Source organism: Ambystoma mexicanum, chromosome 10, assembly GCF_040938575.1.
Source record: "Ambystoma mexicanum isolate Mex_15411 chromosome 10, UKY_AmexF1_1, whole genome shotgun sequence".
Taxonomy (NCBI): Eukaryota; Metazoa; Chordata; class Amphibia; order Caudata; family Ambystomatidae; genus Ambystoma; species Ambystoma mexicanum.
The window spans coordinates 94,850,465-94,866,344 of NC_090932.1; the positions used below are offsets into that span (position 1 = coordinate 94,850,465).

The 15,880-nt window shown below is 50.5% G+C and overlaps 1 protein-coding gene across 7 annotated transcripts in view; it reads right to left on the minus strand.

Moving 5' to 3' along the window:
* ARMC9 (armadillo repeat containing 9) overlaps positions 1–15,880 on the minus strand; it is a 1,454,284-nt gene that overhangs the window by 486,167 nt on the left and 952,237 nt on the right. The window lies entirely within an intron of this gene.

A 15,880-nucleotide genomic window follows, 5' to 3' on the forward strand; every position in this document is an offset into this window, starting at 1 on the left:
GTGGAAGTCCGACAGCACCTTGGGCATGAAGGAGGGGTGCGTCCTGAGCACTACCCTCGTGTCGTGAAAAGTCAAGTACGGGGGCTTGCAGGAAAGGGCCTGGATCTCTCCCACCTGTCGTGCGGAGGTGATGGCCACAAGAAACGCTGTTTTCCACGACAAGAACTTCAACGGAGCCGAGTGCAGAGGCTCGAATGGAGGTCCCATGAGCTTGGTCAGCACCACGTTAAGCTCCCACGCCGGGGCCAGAGCCTTCACCGGCGGGAACGATCTGAACAGTCCCTTCATGAATTCTTTCAGCAGACGATGAGACCACAAAGACGTCCGCCCTGTGGTTCTGGTGTATCGGGAGATCGCAGCAAGATGAATCTTGATGGACGCGTGCGCCAGTCCAGCCTTGGCCAGCGTCAGTAGGTACGGCAGTACCTGGGGAGCCGTAATCCGTAGAGGGTTAATCTTCTGTGCGTGGCACCAGACAGAGAACCTCTTCCATTTGTGTCCATAGCATTTAAGAGTTGAGGACGCCCTGGCCTTTGCAAGAACCTCTCTGCAGTCGGCCGGTATGTCGTAGCCTCCAAACTCTAACGCTGCAGGAGCCAGGCCTGCAAGTTCAGCGACTTCGGGTCGTGATGGAGGATGGAGCCTCCTTCCCTGGAGAGAAGATCCGCGTCCACTGGCAGCTTGATTGACGGGGACGCTGACAAGTCCAGAAGGTCCGGGAACCATATCTGCCTCGGCCACGCAGGTGCGACGAGGATCATCCTGCACCGTGACCTCTTGAGCTGGTTGATGAGCCGGATCAGCAACGGCAATGGAGGGAATGCGTATAGAAACAGGCCCTCCCAGGGGAACGAGAAAGCATCGCCCATGCTCCTCGGCTGGGGAAACCTGCTGGCGAACCTCCGGCACTTGGAGTTCGTCGCCGTCGCAAACAGATCGATCTGGGGTGTGCCCCACCGTCGGAAGAGGCGGTCCACTAGATCCTATCGTAGTTCCCACTCGTGGCACGAGCGCAGCTCTCTGCTGAGCGAGTCGGCGATGGTGTTTTTTATTCCTGCCAGATGAAACGGCACCAGAAACATCCCTTGGGCGATGGCCCAATGCCACAGATCCTGCGCCTCCTTGGACAGGGCTGGAGATCTGGTACCGCCCTGCTTCCTGATGTAGAACATGGTGGTGGTGTTGTCAGTGAAGATCCTCACCACCTTGCCCTTGAGGGACGGAAGAAAGGACCTGAGGGCCCAAAACACTGCACGGAGCTCCAGGACGTTGATAAGGAGGGACTTCTCCATCGGAAGCCAAAGGCCTCTCGCGTGCAGATTTTCGGTGTGCGCTGCCCACCCTTCCAGGGAGGCATCCGTGGTCACTGTCTCCTGGTGGCCGGGGGTCTGGAAGTCCATGCCCGCCGTCAGATGCGCGCGGGTGCCCCACCACCGGATCGCTCGTCGGAAACTTTTGTCGAGTGTGATCCTCTCCTCGAAGCTGCCCGTCGTCTGGATCCAGCGCGCGTCCAGGAACTCCTGCAATGGGCACATCCGGAGCCTGCACAGGCGGATGAGATAAATGCAAGAAGACATCATTCCGAGGAGGGACTTGATGGACCTCACCCTGGCCGCGTCCGCAACCAGCATCCGCACCTTGCCCAAGATGGCCCTCGTCCTTTCCTCCGACGGAGAGGCCAGAAGCGACACTTTGTCGAGCTTCGCTCCCAGAAACAGTGCGTCTTGCGCGGGCACCAGGTGGGACTTGGCGTAGTTTATGGAGAATCCCAGGTATGTGAGTAGTTGGACGGTCCTTACCGTGTGCTCCACGGCGAGCTCCTTCGTCTTTGCTCGGATGAGCCAGTCGTGCAGGTAGGGGTAGATCTGGATCCCCTCTAGGCGCAGCCGCGCCGCCACCGATGCGAGACACTTGGTGAACACCCTGGGTGCCGACCTCAATCCGAAGGGAAGGGCTCTGAACTGGTAGTGACGCCCTTGGACCACAGGCTGAGCCAGGGCCGCCGCGACTGTCTCGATGGAGGCCTTGGCCGGATGGATCAAGGCTTTCACCACCTTAGGTGCGCTCACCGCCTTCTCCTTGGGGGGAGGGTCACCACCTTGCTCCCCCTCCGATGGGGCCTTCGAGCACGACCGGGGTCTCTCCAGGAGCTTCGCCGGGTGCTCGGCCTTCCTCTTACCCGAGCCAGAGCGTTGGCTCGTGGTTGATGGCGCCGGGGAGGATGCGCCCTGCCTGGCGCCCGTAGAGCCCGTAGAGCCCGACCGTTCGGCGCTCCCGGTGCCAGCAGACTCGCGGTGCTTGGCCTTCTGTTGGACCCCCGTCGCCGGGGCGCCCTCAAAGGTCTTAGAAGACCGCTCGGACTTCTTCTTCTTCTTCTTCTCGCCTGACGGGCTCTTTCCTTCCAGCCAGTTGGCGAGACGCTGATGGCGGTCCTTCATGGTCCGCTCCGACATATTGCCTCAAAACGCACAGTCCTTTCTCCACGTGCGTCTTGTCTTCATGGACGCAGTAAAGGCAAAGGGAGTGTTCGTCCTCCTTAAAGACATTCTGAAGCTGGCATCCAGGGCAGACCCTGAACAGCTTTCCGGGTGTCGAGCTTCCCTTCTCCTGGGCCATGCTCGAGAAGGGCCTGAGAAACTTCTGGAGTCCTCCAAAAGCGTGGCTCGACGAAATCTTCACCCTTGAGGGGCGTAGAAGAATCCGACACGGGTCCCCGTTGATTGGATAAAGAAACGGTGGAGCTTGAGGCTCTTTTGACCGAAAAAGAGAAAATTTTCCTAAGAAAAAGTGCGAAAAAAAGCACTAACGCTCGAGAGCAATAGCACGAGGATCCCAACACTTGAACGTGCGGTAAAAATCTGAAGATGGCTGCCAGAGGCGGGGCTTAGGGAGAGGGCAGTCATTGGCTGTGGTCAGTATGACGCAGAGATCAGTGATTGGTTACTACTACGAAAGACAGATCAGAAACGAAACTGATACTGATTTTTCTTTACCGAGGATTCCCGGCCTGACGACGGGGAATATTCATGAGCATGTGAATCCATGCCAGACCCCATGCTGGAGAAAGATCAGTTACACCTGAAGGAGAACTAAGATGACAATAAGCCATTAGGGTATTGGGCAACAGAGTCTCACTCATGGGAAAGTAGAGAATATTGTATCTTATCCAATGGAGCCATGACATCCCCCGGTGGCTAGCTCCTCCTATGTGATCTTCCCTCATAAAGCCGTCCCCACAGTCAGGATCAGGTAGTGGCTGCCGTCCACTGGCCACATAGAAGGAGGCTACCGCTGGGAAATCTGTAATGACTCCATTGGATTCATCACATTGCCTAGGACTGCCCTAATGACGAGCGTATCCCTGCCAGATCAGCTGTAGTACCCAAGCATTGGAGGTGATCTCTTGCCACTTACACAGGTTCTCAGAGACTCGCCCTCAAACTGGAGTAGCATAGGTGGAGACTTCAAAGAGTTTTCAATGTGGGCCCTGCAGCCAGGGCAGAGGTCATTGCTGCCTGACCTCTCGACGCATCCAGTCCCCTCACTGGATGTTCGTAGCGTTTTTGCACCTAGTTGGCCTCAGCCAATTGGGCCTTCCTGGTGAATGGGGTGCACCAGCAGAAATCCCTCCCTTATGGACCTGAAGGCAAACAAGGAAGAAGGAGTTGACTGTAGGATCGCCAAATCTAGGGACATAGCTGTAATTCTGAATTCCTTCAAATTCTCTAAGGACTCGTCAGTTCTAGGACCAAAAAATGTTTAACTATCAAAGGATGTATTCAGTAACTTCGATTGTACCTCTGGGGAAAACCCTGACCTTTGAAGCCAAGAAGCTTTACGGACGACCGTTGATGTCCCGATAGAACGCCCAAGAGTATTTGCTGCATCTAAGCTGGCTTAAGACTCTAGCAGGACACTTCCTCCCCATCACTGACTATTTTGGGGAAGCAATCCCTAATCTCTCCCTCAGGTAAATGAGATGAAGCATCCAACATCACGTTGCACAAAAAGTGGGAGAACTTCACTAACTCACATAGAAGGCGTTCACAGCCTTCAATGCTATGCTCCCCTAAGCAAAAACCTTTTTGGCCATGTCCTTTATTTCCATTTTATTCAGACTATCTGGTAGGAGAGTCGAGATTGACCCATACGGGTTTGAATTCACTGTGGCTGCCTGAACAACCTTTTATTTAGGGGTCACATGACTCGACAAAAAGGCATGGTCCCACCTGCCAGTTTCTACTTTTTTTGTCAGCTCCTTATCAAGTGCTGAAGTTGGGCATGTGTGCTGTGTGATGAATCGCAGGTATTCATCCCTTCTCCCCCATGTGAGTATAGGGAAGTGCGCCCACTCCGCAAGACCCTCCCTAGGGGTTGAGGCAAGTGGGACCTCACCAGGAGAGACTCCCCCTTTGGGGACAAGGACTCCCATTCCTGTGAGGAACTCCCCAAGTCAACTAACATACATAAATAGGACTATCTTCTATGAAAAGTACTGTGGCCACTTTATGTTTGGCTGAAGACAATGTGAAATTAAACATATGCGGAAGATAAAAGGAAGATGTCTCGTTAACAAGAGAAGTGTATTTAACTGCAACTAGTAAGAGCAGAAGGAGAGAATGAGGGTGCTATGCGCAGGGGAAGCCCTTTGACATTATCACGCTGTGTGAAAATGGATTCAAGCCAGGTCGCAGAGACTGTGACTTTCGGACAGAGAGAGAAATGCAGAGGGAGACTCCAAAGGCCCGATATATGCAACTGCAAAGGAAGCGGTATGAGAAGGAGCAGAGAGGAGAAGTACCTGGTAGTGGCAATACCACGCTTGCAGACTGGTGGGCAGGACGCACAACGAACAGCGCTGAGACTACAAAGAAGGGACGCCTGAACGAACCCCTTCTCCGCACAACGAAAAGGTACCGGGAATCGAGAAGAGCGGGTGGCTGCTGCGGAATCATTACATGAGCAAAGAAACTCATCCCAGTCCTAAGGATGAGAATTAAAATATAAAATTGAATGATTGGAACTGTAAAATCCTGAGCAAGCCAATAACAAACAACCTCGTCGGGGAAGACTGGTGTCACTTGAAGAGAGAGACTCATCCTAGTCTTGATGACAAGATAGTATCGAAGAAAGTAGTTAACAAGGGATGTGACCTATATATAAACGAGATTTAACCAACCCAGGTGGGGAACCAACAGGGACTGGGAACTAAAACCCTGGTAAGTAGGGCACACAACCTAAATCTGCAGAGTTGAAAGCTGGAGAAAGTACAACCCAGAAACAGATAACGAGAAAGACGAGATAGAGCTCACCACTGAACAAGATAAAAGAGAAGGCAGCCCCAGAGAAAGAAACCGTGGCAAAGAAGGCCTAAAAGGGAATCAAGGCAAACATAATTTAGGAAAACCTCAGCAAAGAGACGGGGAAAACCATATATGTGATGACAAGAGTGGAAGGAAAAGTACTTCAAAACTAGGGCTACAGAAAGCACGAGACCCAAGAGTAATTTTGAAGAACTACAAGAGTTTATAAGACTATCCAAGGAGACAGAGGACGTATTTACTTTGGACTTCCCGACATCTGACATGCACCTTTAGTCCCTTTGGATATGCAGGGTATTCCCCTTAGCAATATGGAGAGATAGGCATTATTCTTACATTTTTTATTAAAGAGAGTACGGAATGTCCTCAACGTGTCAGACTCCTCCTTCCAACTCACCACAAATGGTGTCAGGGTGAGATGTCAACCAACTGATAGAAGTTGTGGCCAGTGCTGTTTACCAAAGTAAGCCCTAGAGCCAGAGCCCCTACTGTAGCCATGGAAGAGTCCATAAACTTAAGTACCAAGGAAATCGTGATTCCTCCTAATGAGAGGCAATTGATAGCCACAGGGCTTACCCTTGCTCCACCCATGGGCTATATTAGGTTAGCCTCTTTGTCATGATTTGCCTGGCGATATGGCTTAGATGTTATGTCAGGAGTCACAGAACAGGACTTTAGGGGAGACAACAAAAGTCTACTCCACGATCACGGTAATAATCCCTATGCCGTTAAAGAGGGGCAGAAAATAGCCCAAGCTATTTTAGAAAAAACTTTATTTTCAGTTCCCCAAGAGACAACAGAGCTAGAAGAAACAAAGGGGTTTGAGGAGTTTTGGAAACCTGTTGGGAAGAAAAAGAGAAGGCAGCCCCCTACCAGACTAGCCTTTGCCCAACGGAATGACCTGGATCTTACAGAGTCCTTCGGTAACTACAGAGGAAGCTGGACATAGCCAACCGGGACCTTTCGTCTTCCTCAAGAAGGGCTTATTGTACAGAGGGGAGTTGACAAAAGATGGCTCGGCACAAACACAATTGGAGGTTCCCTATAGTCATAGAAGAGTGGTGTTAGAATTAGACCATGCACACTACAGCCACCGACCAGAGAGTAGGTGATACACAGAGCCAAGTTATACCCCGATTCTACTGGACATGGGTTTTTGCAGGTGTTATTAACTATGTATTGGCGTGTGACATCTGCCAAAAGACAGCAAACACTCCCGTCACGACAGCACCCCTACAACCACTACCAATTATTGAGGTACCCTGCTCTAGAATTGCAATGGACATAGTAGGTCCACTGGAAACATCTCAACTGGGAAACCGTTATATTCTAGTGATTGTGGACTATGCCATCCGATATCCAGAGATGTTACTGCTTCGTAACAACACTACCCAACAAATATTGAAGCATCTGCTACTCTTTTTGTCCGGGGATGGGATTCCCAAGGAGATCCTTACAGATCAAGGTACCACTTTTATGTCCCGCCTAATAAAAAGGTAAAGGATTGGTAGTAAAACCCTTGGATGAAGGGCAAGCGCACTAAATCTGCACAGGTCAAATCTGGAGAAAGTACAACTCAGAAACACATTACGACAAAGACGAGATGAAGCTCGCTACTGAACAAGATAAAAGAGCAGACAGCCGCAGAGAGAAGCCTTGGCAAAGAAAGCCTAGAATGGAATACTCAAGGCAAACATAATTTAGGAAAACCTGAGTAAAGAGACTGGGAAGAACATATATTTGATGACAAGAGTGTGAGGAACTCCTGTAAGGAAAAGTACTACAAAGCTATGGCTACAGAAAGCACAAGACCCAAGAGTAATTTTGAAGAACTACAAGAGTTTATAAGCGTGACTATCCAAGGAGACTATTTATTTAAAAATGTTTTTATTGTCATTTGTGCAAGTACAACCATGCATTTTCAATGTTACATATCGGGTGGTAGGACCGTATACTTGCAGCGTTATATTGATAACAACAAACAACATTCTTCACGTCATGCGTTGCGTCCTTTCTAATCTACTAGTGTGAGCGTACCAGGATCCGAGGCCCAGCCCTTGCTCCCCTTTCCGTTTCCCCAGGGACAGCTGTTGTCCCGATTGTGTTGAGAACTAGGTCCAATACTGTTCGGCTAGGCAGATAGTTTTCAAGGGGGTTTATCATCTGACGGGTGGAACATGTTCCATACCAGCGCCTTCTAGGCCGCACATTTATCACTTCCGTCGGGGCTAGCAATGCGTGCTCCTTCCGTCCATACCTTGGTTTCCGCTTCAGCCCAATGCTCGAATTTGCTGCACCAACTCACATATTGATGGCCCCTCGTGGATTTCCAGGCCATTATCTAAGGAGACTATTCTAAGAAGTATATGGGACTCATTATGAATTTAACGGTATGGAAATAAGGTGCTGGTAAAAACGTGTACCGGCACCTTTCTGGATTGGCAAACTCCAAGTCTGCCGGTAGGAGCTGTGATCTTCCGGCAGGCCTGACCTGCCGATAGTTCAGGGCCCTACTGGCTGACAGTTGCCGCAATCACTGGCACCGGTATTACTGGTGCTGGTGATTGAAGCATCCCCCTCCCATGAAGTCCGGTGGACTGCATGGGAATGTGGATTTACCGGCATCTCCGCCACCCGTAATATCCCAGTAATACCGGGATATTGGGTGGCAGAGACGGTACGCTAGTCCCCCGGTATCCTGCTGGTATTACCGGCAGGAAACTGGGGGACTTGTAATGAGCCCCAATGAGTCAAAAAGAAGCCTATGTATAAACAGACTATCCAAGAAGAAGAAAAGACCAGGGGGGAAAAAAGAGACATTCTCTTGACCTATTTACTTCAGTTATATTTAGTGGTAGGGTCAGATAAAGATAGTTTGGATGGAGGACATATTTACTTTGGACTTTCTGACAGCTGATGAACACCTTTAGATAGAGATAGGCATTATTCTTATCATTTTTATTGAAGATAGCACGGAATAACCAACATTTCTGACTCCTTCCGACTCACCACAGCTGTCACAACGCCATCAGAGGATCAGCAATTGCTGCATTAAAAGGGAGAGCGGTCTCAGAATGAGGACCCTTATCCAAGATGCTGATCAAGTCTTACTTAACCAGCAGCATCACAGGATCCAAGGCACAGAGCAGCCACCACTTTTTGACCACTTTCTGAAATTGCACGTTCTCTTGAGCAAATGGAGTTGCTCTCTACAATCTTGGGGTCAGAGGACGTGTCGAAACCACTCGCTTCATGGAGCCCTGACACCAACTCTAGGAGATCCGGCAGGGGATCAATGCCTACACCAAACAATGGTTCAAAATCAAAAGTAAGCTGGCGACCTTCGTCGTCGGAGAAAGTCCTCATAGACTGAAAACATTGTACCCTCGGTTATGGGCTATAGTCTGGAGGGAGAGGAAGGATTGGGGCAAACCATTGGCAGTCACAGTCGAACTCTACAAGCTGATCGTCACTGTCAATCTAGGGGACCTAACTCGAAGGCGTATGTTTGTCTTTTAACTGGCTCTGTTGGGCGCAATAACTGGCTGAACCACTGATATTGAGGCCAAAGCCATACTGGCCATTGCCTTGACAAACAAATCCAACATTTGGTTCTTAAAATCCTCCCACCATTCCATGTACACACCCATACACAGCAAAGACTTACCCCATCCACCTTCAGGCAAATCACTATTGTCACAATCTAGACCTCTCCTTTCTTTTTTTCTTCTTATGAGAAGAGGACTGGTGGCACTCACTAGGTGCATAAGATCGCTTTTATGACTTCTTGTGTCACCGGACCTTTCTCTCATCTCCTTTCTCTGAAGTAGTCTCATCCGTGTCAGTCTCCGAGGACTTGTGGAGAGATCTGGCTTGCAAATGCGAACGGGGGCGGACAGCACCAATTTGGCAGCAGTTTCCTCAAGGCCTTATGGTTCAATGACTTGCATGAACCACACTACTCCACATCAAACATGGATATTGTGCAGGTTGAGGATGGCAACAGTGATCTTGAAGCTGCAGTCCTGGCAGTGCTTGAAACCCAAAGGCTTGGTACCAGCCCTGAAGATGCAGATAATTTAGTAAGAAGACGTTCCGCTCAAACGGAGTGCAGGGAGGGAAAAAAGGAACTGAGGTGGGGGGCATAGTGCATACTATATATCGGGGTGCTGACATGTCCAGAGTCAAGGAGCATAGGAGTTGAGAAGGTGTTTGTTGAGCAGCACTACACTCACTGCTGAATTTTCAGAGACCAGTTGGTGCTGGGTGATATTTATCAGGATGAGTCATCTGTGGGAGGACACAATCCATTGAAATGTGCTGTTCTAATTAGGTCAAAGAACAAGTTACTTACCAACTGGTAACGTTCTTTCAACTGGATGTTACTCCAACGTATTCCACATCTTTGACATGTAATGTCCACAGCTGTGCACTTCGGAAACTTTTTCGGCAGAGGGCGTCCTGCGTCGATGACGTTGGGTCAATGTCCCTCGAAGGCCTCCGTCAAGGGCGACATCACCAGATGTTATAAATAGGATGCACGGCGCCCGTAGCCTCAGTTTATGTTTTTTCCACCAGAACGTGTGTCACAAATCCAAAGACTGCTTGACTGTTTACCCTTGCGGAAACATAAGCTGCAATCGCATAGGATATTCTCCAGAGGGGCAGGCTGTGAGGGCGATGTGGAATACGTTGGAGGAACATCCAGTCGAAAGAACGTTACCAGTTGGTAAGTAACTTGTTCGTCGAATGGATTGTGTCCTCCAACGTATTCCACATCTTTGACAAACTCCCAAAGCAGTACAAGAAAATGGAGGAAGGAAAATAATTTAGAGTACCCAATTAGATGCCGGAATAAATAACCGCCTTACCAAAGGCCATATCCTGACCATGTATTGTATCCTGGGAGTAATGTTTAACAAAGGTGTGGCTAGAAGACCATGTGGCTGCATCACAAATATTCTTAATAGGAAATCCCCGTTGGAGGGCTGTGGAAGTAGCCACGCCCCTAGTGGAATGAGCTCGCAACCCTTCAGGAGGGTCCTTACCCGCCAATCAGTAACACTCAGTAATAGTGAGGATAATCTACCTGGACAGGGTCTGTTTGGTAACAGCCTGGCCCAATCGGTGTCCAGCATATTCCACAAAGAGTTGATCCTCCACTCGGACCCTGAACATCCTAGAAATATAAAAGCATTGAACTCTCCTAGGACCCAACCTATGGAGTCGCCCCTCTTCCTTACCAGGATGAGGAGGAGGATAGAAAGAAGGAAGAACCACTTTCTGGCTCAAATGAAATTCAGATACTACCTTAGGTAGAAAGGAAGGACGTACCCTTAGTACAACCCTGTCCTTGTGGAGCACAGTAAAGAGCGGCTTGGAGGAAAGTGCCGGCAATTCACTCACTCTGCGGGCAGAACTAACCACAACCAAGAACAGTCTTGAAGAACAATAATCTCAAGGGGCAAGAGTGCAAAGGTTGAAACGGAGCACCCATTAGAAATTTCAAAACCAAATTCAGATCCCAAACCGGCACTTGGAAAGGAGATGGCGGGAACACATTAGCCAGTCCTTTAAGAAATGGAGACATCAAAGGAATCTTAAAGTAAGAGCATTCTTCAGACGAGCGCTTAAAGATAGACCGCGCCGCCAGGTAACCTTTAATGGTACCTACTTGCTGTGGGCCAAAGAAAGTAAGAAAGACAAAACCATAGGAATGGAACATTGAAAAGGATCAACATTTTGTCCTCTGCACCAGTCGCAAAACTTGCGCCAACGGCAACGGTACAGGGACTTTGTTGCTGGCTTCCTGGCCCACAGCAACACCTCCATCACATCATCCGGGAGGTCCCAATCCTTATATCTGAACCTTTCAGATACCAATTGTAAAGGCTGAGAGTTCCGACCTCTGGATGGAGAACCTGACCCCCCTTTTGCGAGTGCAGATCCTCTAGGTAGGGAAGACGGCGTGGAGGACAGATGGAAATTTCTAGAAGGTCCGGGTACCACGCTCTCCTGGCCCAAACCGGAGCAATGAGGATCATGTGGGGACCGAACCCCCGTAACCCCCGTAACACTTGAGGAATTACGGGGACTGGAGGAAACGCGTACAGCAGTGGGAATGACCAATCCACGACGAATACTTCTCCTAAGGCTCCTCTCAGAGGAAATTCCCTTGAGCAAAATCTCACACTTCCGGTTAGCACTGGAGGTGAAAAGAACCACTTGTGGGGTTCCCCAAAGGGAGTGAAGATCTCCAGAAGGACTTCCTGAGCCAACTCCACTTCTGAGAGATCGTGCTCTGCCTGTTTAGAGCATCCGCCGCCGCATTTTCATCTCCGGCCAGATGAACTGCCGAAATTGAAATTCCCTGTGGATGGCCCAGAACCAGAGCTGCATTGCCTCTCTGCACAACGGGAGTGACCCTACCCCCCTTTTTTGTTGAGGTAATTAATGCATGGCCACTGTGCTGCCCGTCATGATCAGGACACTTTTCCACCACACAGATGGCGGAAAAGCCTTCAGGGCCAGCCTGATGGCCCTCAGCTCTAACAGATTGATGTGGAGTTTGGACTCCGACGGAGACCAACGACCGCTGGCGGTCAAGTCGTTGGCATGAGCGCCCCATCCTGTGAGGGAAGCATCCGTCACTACAGTCACCTCCGGCCACGGTTGCCAAAATGGCTTCCCCGTCATCAGGTTCCCTTCGTTGGCCCACCACAGAAGATCCTGGGAGATCGGGATTGGAATCTGAATGGGATCAGACATCTTGCCTGAGAACTGCGACAACTGAATCTTGAAGACCCATTGCAGGTATCTCATCCTCAGCCTGGCCTCTGGCACCAGAAAAATGCAGGATGCCATGAGGCCAAGCAACCTTAAGAATTTGAAAGCCGGGAGACTCTGGGCATGTTGAAATTTGTCCACCATCTGCACAATGTGATGAGCCCTCACCTTGGGAGGCGAGCACTCCCTCAAGGACGTGTCCAACACAGTCCCCGATGTACTGGAGCTGTTGATAAGGTGTTAGATGTGACTTCTTGAAATTGAGGGAGAAAGCCCAGCCTGTAGAGGTAGCAGCAGGTGAGACTGAGGTGATCCAATGCTTGCACGGGAGAACACGCACAGATCAGCCAGTCGTCCAGGTAGGGGTAGACGTGAATCCCCCCTCGCCTGAGAAATGCTGCCACCACCACCACCATTAGCTTGGTGAAGACCCTCGGGCGGAGGTCAATCCGAAGGGCAGGACCCGATACTGAAAATTCGAGTCGCCAGCCACAAACATCAGGTACTTTCTGTGCTTGGGATGAGTCGGCACATTAAAGTAAGCATCCTGTAGGTCCAGAGACACCAACCAATCCTGAAGTTGAACGGCCTGGAGGACTTGAGAAAGAGTGACCATCTTGAACGTGTCATTCCTGATTAGTTTGTTCAAACAACGTAAGTCCAGGATGGGTCTCAATCCCCTGCCTTTCTTTGGAATAAAAAAATAAGGGGAATACCATCCCTTGTTCCTCTCCGCTGCAGGCATCAGTTCTATAGTGCCTTTCTATAGCAGGGTCAAGATTTTCTGCACAAGGAGCGGATTCGGAAGCTTCAAAGAGAGATACCCCGGTGGATGGTCGTGAGGGCGCTTTAAGAAGGGAAGACAGTAGCCGTGGGCGACAGTATCCAGAACCCATGCATCCGAAGTAATGGCTCGCCTTTCTTCGAGATGCTGAGACAGTCTGCCCCCAAGCGCGGAACCATGGGACATGGCCTCATGACTGTTTTGGAGTGGCTGCGGCAGCACCTGAAGGCAACGAGGCAGCTGCCTGAGCAGCTATGGCACCTCTATTTCCGCGACCACCACGGGTACCTTTTCACGAACCCCTTTGACTGGTGGCTCCTCTCGTCCTACCAAAGGAGGAGTAGTAACGAAAAGAAGCTCCCCTCCACGGCTGTCCCCTAGGACGAAAAGGCGGGGGTTGATGCACAGCTGTGCTTAAAGATTTCGCCACGACTTTCGAGGTCTGCAACCTCTCAAGGCTCCCCTCAGCCTTGCTGCCAAACAAATGCGCGCCATCAAAGGCCATGTTCAAAAGACAAGCTTGCACATCCGGGGCAAAACTCGACTTCCGCAACCACGCAAATCTGCGTATAATGGTGCTCGCAGCCATGGACCGGCTAACACTGTCGACCGTGTCCAAACCCGACTGAAGGGATTCACACATGGCATCCTTGCCATCTTGCACGAGAGCAAGGAACCCATCCCTTTCTTCCCCCTCGGGAATATGCTCAGCCGCTAGAGAAACACTGTTCCACAGAGTGTGTGAAAATCTTGCTAAGGCACAAGTGGAGATGGCCGATTTCAATGCCATACTCCATGCAGAAAATACCTTGCAAGCCCAACCGTCGAAGAATTTGTATCCCTATCAGGAGGGATGGTAGGGTACGCTGCCTGCCTCGAGGTGGCCGTAACCATCTGAACCACCAAACTCTTGGGAGTGGGGTGAGTGGATAAGTAGCTGGGGTCGCTAACGGAAGGGCGGCACATCTTTGTCAACGATTCGTTAACGGCCGGAAGAGATTCCGGTGACCTCCAAGCAGTAGCCACCCTTTTCTGTAAAGTGAGATGAAAAGGTAACACCGGGTCAGAGGACGGACCTTGATCTAAAATGTCCGTCAGATCATCTTGTACAAAAATCTTCAGGAGGACTGGACCATTCCAGATACTCCGTGACCATAGCCATGAGCCTCCTGTAAGACGACTCAGCATAAGCTTCCTTCAGACCTGCCAAATTCCACTTCCGGAGAAGTGTTCAACCCACTGGCATCATGAAAAGATTGACTCAACTCCTCCAAATGACTGTCTCCAGAAAAGACAGGAGCCACATCAGGCTTAACAGGGTCCTCAAAGTCAGACCTTTCCTCCTCCACATATATGTCTTCCAGAGGGAAGTAAAAACCCTGCCTCGGGACAGAAGAGGGCCTGGAGTCCACAGACTTAGCTGTAGCCTTCCTTGGAGGATCCACCGTATCAGGGAACTCCAACGGTACATTTCAGGCAAAAATCCCAGAAGGCCTCGAGGGCACTGAAGGCTTCAATGCCGAGAGCGTCGACTGCTTCGGCGTCGTGAGCGCTGAAGGCTTTGGCGTCGATGTTGACACTGGTGCCGACGGCTCAGAGGGCTGAGAAGTCAAAGCCGCGATGTCCTAATCTGACAGCACCGCTCAGACGGAGTCGACGCAGGCTTCGAACTCATAGCAGGTTTCTGCGGTCTCGCTATCCTGAGCCTTGTCCGAACGGGACCTCAAAGGTTCCCGAAGCGAGTCGCGTCGAGGACATAAACCCATAGGCGTTTGAGCCACGTTACAAGATCGTTCCTTGCCGGCTTCATCAGAAGGTGCGGCCAGAACCATGCCTTGCGATTGGAAAATCGCAAACATCTGCTCCTTAAAGGCAGCCCATTCCTCCGGAGTCGAGGACTTTGTTGGGCATGCCACTTTCCTGCGGCTCCATCCTCCGAGGATGACGGGGAAGGCCACCTGTGATGGCACTTCCTAGAATGCCGGGATGAGGAAGAAGAATGGTGGGAACCACTCCGGCCTCTCGAGTCGTCGGTTGAAACCCCCTTGGCCGATTTAGATTTTCGGGACTTACTGGGTTTAGAAGCCCTACCCACCTGAAGCTTCCCCTTACGTTGCTGCAAGGCTTTGGCAGTCAACGACTGGCATTTTGAACAGTCGTCTGTGTCGTGACCCTCGCCCAAGCACCACAAACAAATGCAATGCGGGTCGGTGATCGACATTTTAGACTTGCAGTCCCGACAAGTCTTGAAGCCAGACCACGGAGTCTGAGGGGACGAAGAAGAAGACATCTCTACGATGAAACACATGAGACGCGCCGAGTTCAGAAAGCAAACACGTTTGCGGTAAAAACGGAACTGAGGCTACGGGCAGCGTGCGTCCTATTTATAACATCCGGTGACGTCGCCCTTCGACGGAGGCCTTCGAGGGACATCGACCCGACGTCATCGACGCAGGACACCCTCTGCCGAAAAAGTTCCCGAAGTTCACAGCTGTGGACATTACATGTCAAAGATGTGGAATATGTTGGAGGACACAATCCATTAGAATAAACCCTTCTCCATCTGTTTAGTGGTGATCATGTCAAGATTTGGGGTTTGTTCAGTCACAAGACCTGATATCAAGAGCTGCCCATCCACTCCCTCTATGGGAAGAGCAGTGCCCTGCTGGAGTCTAGGAAACTAGTATTGTTGGGCCTGAGGGAGAGAGAGAGAGAACCATGTGACTGAGAAGAAGAGGGGGACCAGATAGTTGGAAGAGTGGAAGAGAGAGAATTTGGAAGTTAGCTCTGGTTACATAGGTGTTTCAGGAGGGGATGGTGTGAGAAGTTAAGGAGGAAGTGGTGACAGATACTCTGGAAGAGGTGGTGAAGAAGCCAGCCTTTCATATAAAGGTGCCCAATAAGGAGATGCCTAAAGATAAGGTTGTGGGCAGGGAGGTGAAAGGTGGGACTGGTGGAGGAATGAGCCTAAGGCGAAGCACCAAGGAAG